The sequence below is a fragment of the Macadamia integrifolia genome, chromosome 7 (genome assembly GCF_013358625.1).
Source record: "Macadamia integrifolia cultivar HAES 741 chromosome 7, SCU_Mint_v3, whole genome shotgun sequence".
Classification (NCBI taxonomy): Eukaryota; Viridiplantae; Streptophyta; class Magnoliopsida; order Proteales; family Proteaceae; genus Macadamia; species Macadamia integrifolia.
Window position 1 is genome coordinate 23,375,383 of NC_056563.1, and position 5,962 is coordinate 23,381,344.

The following is a 5,962-nucleotide window of genomic DNA, read 5'->3' on the forward strand; positions in this document are numbered from 1 at the left end:
GTTTCTTTTGAAAAATCTAGGTTCACCCGAATTTAAGACCTTCTGGAGAATCGCCCATAGCGGTCTACCACCAAGGAACATTATAGGGAAATGGATCCCTTTGGAGAACCAATGCATCCCATGCAATTCTAGACAGGAATCTATTTGGCATCTCTTCTTATCTTGCGAGTTTTCAAAATGCATTTGGACGGCAAGCCCTCTTAGCCTATGCACTGAAGCCCTTCATGCTTGTTTCTTTCAGAATTTAATAATGTATTTCTTTAACTAAAACACTTTACCACCTACTAATAGGGAGTATTTCTTTTCCCGGTTTATCATCTTATGCTATTTCATATGGGACCATAGAAATAAGGTGTTATTTAAGAAGGTTAAACCCAATCCGCAATATGTTTTTGAGTCCATCTCTAAAGTGGATTTTGTATCTCAAAAATTTTCTAGCAACCATGGGACAAACCAAGTCCAAATGTAGTCATCTTATTCACTAAGACTAGGCCCACTCCCCCCAAGACCGCCCCTTCACCATCCTCTCAAGCTGCTCTAGTATGTGCAATTATAAACAACTCAAATGATTGCTTAACAAGTTGGGTCTAGGAATAGTTGAGGGCGATAATAACTATCTACTAATAACCGACTATTTAATGACAGGAAACCCTTTTAAAGGAGGTGCCAGAGCTTTACTGTTCGGAGTGCAATTTGCAGAAAGGAAAGGCGAGAGCATAAAGGAAATATAGATCAACTCCGAAATCGTTTGCAAACTCTCTTTTAACTTGGATAACTTTTTGTGGCCTCTTAATGTTGCTCCCATCTTTTTGGATGTATATAAATCAATGAATGGTGTAACATGTAAATTCTTACCACAATGCACTAGTCGTGCAAAACTCACCCGATTTTTTTTTTTTTTGATCAAATATTATTCATAGACTATAAGATTTTGGTCTACAACTAAATAAAATCCTAAAATTTTATTTGTTGTATTTAATATTAATTTTTTTTTCTATTCATCTGTAAAACAACATAGCCACAGGCCCTCCTTATATAGAGAAGAAGAAGAAGAATGAAAAAATTCAGAGAAAAAAAAAAGATTTGTCATGACTTTAATTCGTCGGAATCACCAAGTTTTGCATAGGATGAATCAAATGGAAAAGCCTAATTTTCTAATATTAGTACAAACACGTTTTAAACCCCATATAACCATTAAACAAGGGAAGAAGGGCGGGGGGGGGGGGGGGAAGGAAGCAAAAGAGTAGAGACTTGCCTCTAGTGGGCGCTTGTGCAGAATGAATAACCTTTGATTACTATAATCTTAATAATTCTTTTCAAATAGTATATAGTCTCTTTAAGTTTCAAAATCAAGTTCGATTTCCATTTTTCTTTTAATACCTTATGAAGCATATGGCTAATTTATGTGAAGTATTGATTTTAATCCGATGATTATTAAAGATTGATGGATCAAAGGACTATTTTATAGTGAGACTATGGTTTGTTTGATTATTTTAATCCAATAATTGTTAAGAGTTTTGGACAAAGGATCAACGGCTCAATTTTTTTAGTGTTTCCCTTAACTAAATATATATTTTTTCAAATCTTTGTTGACCTGTCACTTTGACATCAGCTTGAACACGAGACCCATCCCGAAGGTGAGGATCTTCTTTTCTTAAGAGTTTCCAATAAGATCATGAAAACAAACTCTGAGGGACATTTATTTTTCTATTCTTTCAGGGAGGAAGGTGAGAAAGGAGGATCAGGTTCCTTTGTAGTGTTATAGAGTGTGTAACGCACATCTAATATAAGACAATTTTGGTCATTAGATGTACATAACAGGCCAACGATCTCAATCCAAAAAGGGAGGGGTGAGCATGGGCCCCACTCCTAGCTCCTAGGTCAAAGGCTACAAATATGCAATTTCTCACTTTTATATTTGGGCTTATAAAAAGATTAGTGTTGATCAAATGATTCTTAAGAAATGGATGATGAGAATGAACTTTGGTGAATCATTCATCTATTTTAAATTTCTTTCCAAAAAAAAAAAAAATTAGAAAAATTACATGAATACCCATTTATGGGTTTCTCTTTACAAAATTACTCATCAAAAGTTTCAGTTAACAAAAATGCCCAAAATTAGGTTTCTCTTTATAAAATTACCCACTTAAAGTTTAAGTTAACAAAAATACCTAAAATTGAGTTTGGGTTTACAAAACTACCCACTTAAAGTTTTAGGGCCCGTTTGGTATCATTCTAAAAAAAACGTTTATGGAGTTTTTCGTTCTATTGGAACAAAAAAACGGAATCTTCTGTTTGGTGCACTAATGGTCCGTTTCTGTTTTTTTATAACAAAAAGTGAAAAAAAAAAAAAAACTGAAAAAACGAGATTGGACGGAACTCCAAAATGGAGTTCCATCTTCCCAGTTTCGTTCCATTTTACAAAAAAATATATCCCGATAAAAATCTGAAATTTTGAAACACCATTTTTTCGTTTAAAAATTGCGTTTTGACACAGAAACTGAAATTTTCGTTTCTGACACGAAACGGCGTTTCTAGAACAGAAACGATACCAAACGGGCCCTTAGTCATAAAAAAATACATGATTATATGTGGAAGATGAAGAATCACTATTTTGGGTAGTTTTGTAAACCCAAACCTGATTTTGGGTATTTTTGTTAACTAAAACTTTGGGTGAGTAGTTTTGTAAATCCAAACATAATTTTGGGTATTTTTGTTAACTAAAACTTTTTGTAGGTAATGTTGTAAAGGGAAAACCCAAAATGGGTAATCCTGTAATTTTTCCAAAAAAAATCATCTTAAATTTTTCTTTCCCTATCGAATCTCTTAAATGGGACCTACTCATCATGATTTTTTTGTCTTGGTAGAACACCCACCCTGATTCTGATGTTCTTTAAAATATTCAAGGCAAAAAAAGATCCCCATCGTGTAGGGATTCTTTTCCATTCTGTTTCACATACCTGATCACATGTGGGAAGAACACTGATACTCTCATACGAAATCTTTTTATTGATTAAATGAATATCTCTCTCTCATATAAACTCTTTTTATTGACTAAATGAATTACCATGCCGTGATTGATGTGGTTAGAATATTGTTGATAGATATGTTTGATTCACAAGGGAATACATATAAAAGAAGGAATATTCGAATTGGGTCTGTGGAATCAAATAAAATAATCTCAGTAGTTAGTACGACTCTTTCATGATTTGCTAAGATATTGTTATAAACATCATGACCCATATTCAATCCAAAATCTAAACAAAAAACTAGGGAAAATTACGTGATTACCCACTTTTGGGTTTCCCTTTATAAAATTATCCTCAAAAAATTTTAATTAACAAAAATACTCAAAATTAAGTTTAGATTTACAAAACTACCCACCCAAAGTTTCAGTTAACAAAATTACCCAAAATTGAGTTTGGATTTACAAAACTACCCAAAATAGTGATTCTTCATCTTCCATATATAATTGTGTATTTTTTTATTACTAAAACTTTAAGTGGGTAATTTTGTAAACCCAAACTCAATTTTGAGTATTTTTGTTAACTCAAACTTTAAGTGGGTAATTTTGTAAAGGGAAACCTAATTTTGGGTATTTTTGTTAACTAAAACTTTTGATGAGTAATTTTGTAAAGAGAAACCCATAAATGGCTAATCATGTGATTTTCCCAAAAAACTATTTCCTGGAGAAGCTTTGTTAGGCTTTAGTCTCTGTGTTTTAATCCTTTTTTCTTTATTTGCTTTTTGGTAGGTAAGTTCTTATTTATTAGGCAGCTTTTCTTGTATAATAAGGAAGCACTATGGGTTTCCAGCAGATAAGACCTTTATTTATCTTTCTGTTTGAGATTATTGGATTGGACAACCCTCAAGTAATACCTGATTAACACAAGATTCTACCTTGTTAATTAGGCTCCCCTTTTGTGATTTGTGACCCATATCTGACAGTTTAGATATTGTTATTAGATATAGATTTGTATTAAGTGCAGAATGAGCCACAAGAAAGATACAGGCAATGTATTAGGTTAGCATATGCTCCCTATCCTCTAAGTTCCAGACACACCCCCCCCCCCCCCTTTTTCTTTTGGAAGAGAACCCATCTCAGTTATTAGTACATTATCATCCATCTTTATAAGAAAGTGACACAAGTGGGTGATACAGTTATCATTCCTTTATTATCTTTATAAATACCTATGCCTATATAGGGTGCTTTTTCTTGTCGTCCAAGTATTGAAATGAAAGATGAGTTTCTAGCTCAGTGGCAAGCAGCTAGGTATGCAGTTAGCCATTGAAATGCATGTGGAGTCTTCGATTATATAACTAAGTTACGTGGTGTCAAGTGCCAAATAGCAAGGCATTATACTTCACTAGGCATAATAACATGCCAAGAAGGACCCTTTTTTAAATGAGGGTTCGTCTTATTTTTGTATTTTTGGTAAGAGAGGGTTCATCTTATCAAATCACATAAAGATTGCATTCAATAATTTTTTACTTTCTAAAACCAATTTTTATCTCTGGATTAAATAACAATCATTTTTTTTACCTCTAGGTTAAATAACTTTTAAAAATAAGACTAGATACACTTAAAAGAAGGTTATAGATTATTAATTCACCACTTCGGTGACAACAAGTTACACCCTTTCATTGTTTATGTCATATGAAAGATACTACAACGAGGGTGGACCTCGACACAACTAAGATTGCTCCACTGCAAATAATGATTGCGAGTTTGAATTGGAAAACAACTTCTCTATGAAACGGGGATAATGCTACACACATTATGACCCTCCCCAACACTTCTCAAACCCTGCATTGAGGGAAACCTCATGTGCTAGATACGTTCTTTTATGAAAGATACTGCAATGGGGTGTATCCAATGAATACACTAGATAGAGCATCTCACCCAAGATCAGTTTTGGAGATTGGATTTGAAGTCATTCAGTCTAATCCCAACCCTCTTAGAAATCCAAATTGGATTCTATATGTCTTGCATGAATATGCTTGCTAATTTATATATAGGGTAAGCTTGTCAGTTCTGGAGATTGATTCAAAGCCATTCATTCTAACCCCAAACCTGTTAAAAATCGAAATTGGATTCTATGTGACTTGCAAGATCATACCTAACTTATATTTATTTTATTTTTTTATTATTATGAATGATTTTTCAAAGAAAATGTATGACCAAAAGAATGTTACCTAATAATGTACGTATACACCAGCGACCGTTGCCACTGACAGAAAACGTGCAAACATCTTCAACACAACACAATATAGTCTTTTCGCATAAAATCCTACCTAAAATCAGCTATACTAAATAATAATAGAGTTTGAGACACAATTACTAGGGTTAATAGAGTTGTAATGAAAAAAATATTATTTTTCTAGAAAATTAATGGATATTGACTGCAACCATGATGAGGATGATCAGGATGAAACTATAAGCAACATATTTATTTATTTTTTGATTGGTCAAGTAATCAAACACATGTTAAAATATTATTAATTGATGATATTCATATGGTGTATACAAAATCACGTGTAGCATCATTCACATTCATAAATGAAATGCCCGTTAGGTGTCGAAACAAAATTTGTGTCACCCATTTTTTGGATGGGCATAACTTGACCCATTTGTCCAAGTAGTGGCAAGTAGGCATTTGGACCGGCTGACCGGCTTAATTTGATATAATATAATACTAATTCACCTTCCACCCATTCAATAACTTAGTTTGAATAACTTTTTTTTTTTTTCTATAAAAGGGGTGTTACTCAGTCCATATTTAATTAGTTATTCCAAACTTGAGGTTTGGAACTGGCATTATAAGGAATTTGATAATAAATCCCATAAATCTAGGAGAAAGTTTCCACTGAAAATAAAACCTAGGAGATACAGAGAATCAAGGCCCATCATTATCTCCATTATTATAAAAAGTTGGATGGCAATAAAGACCGTAACCACATT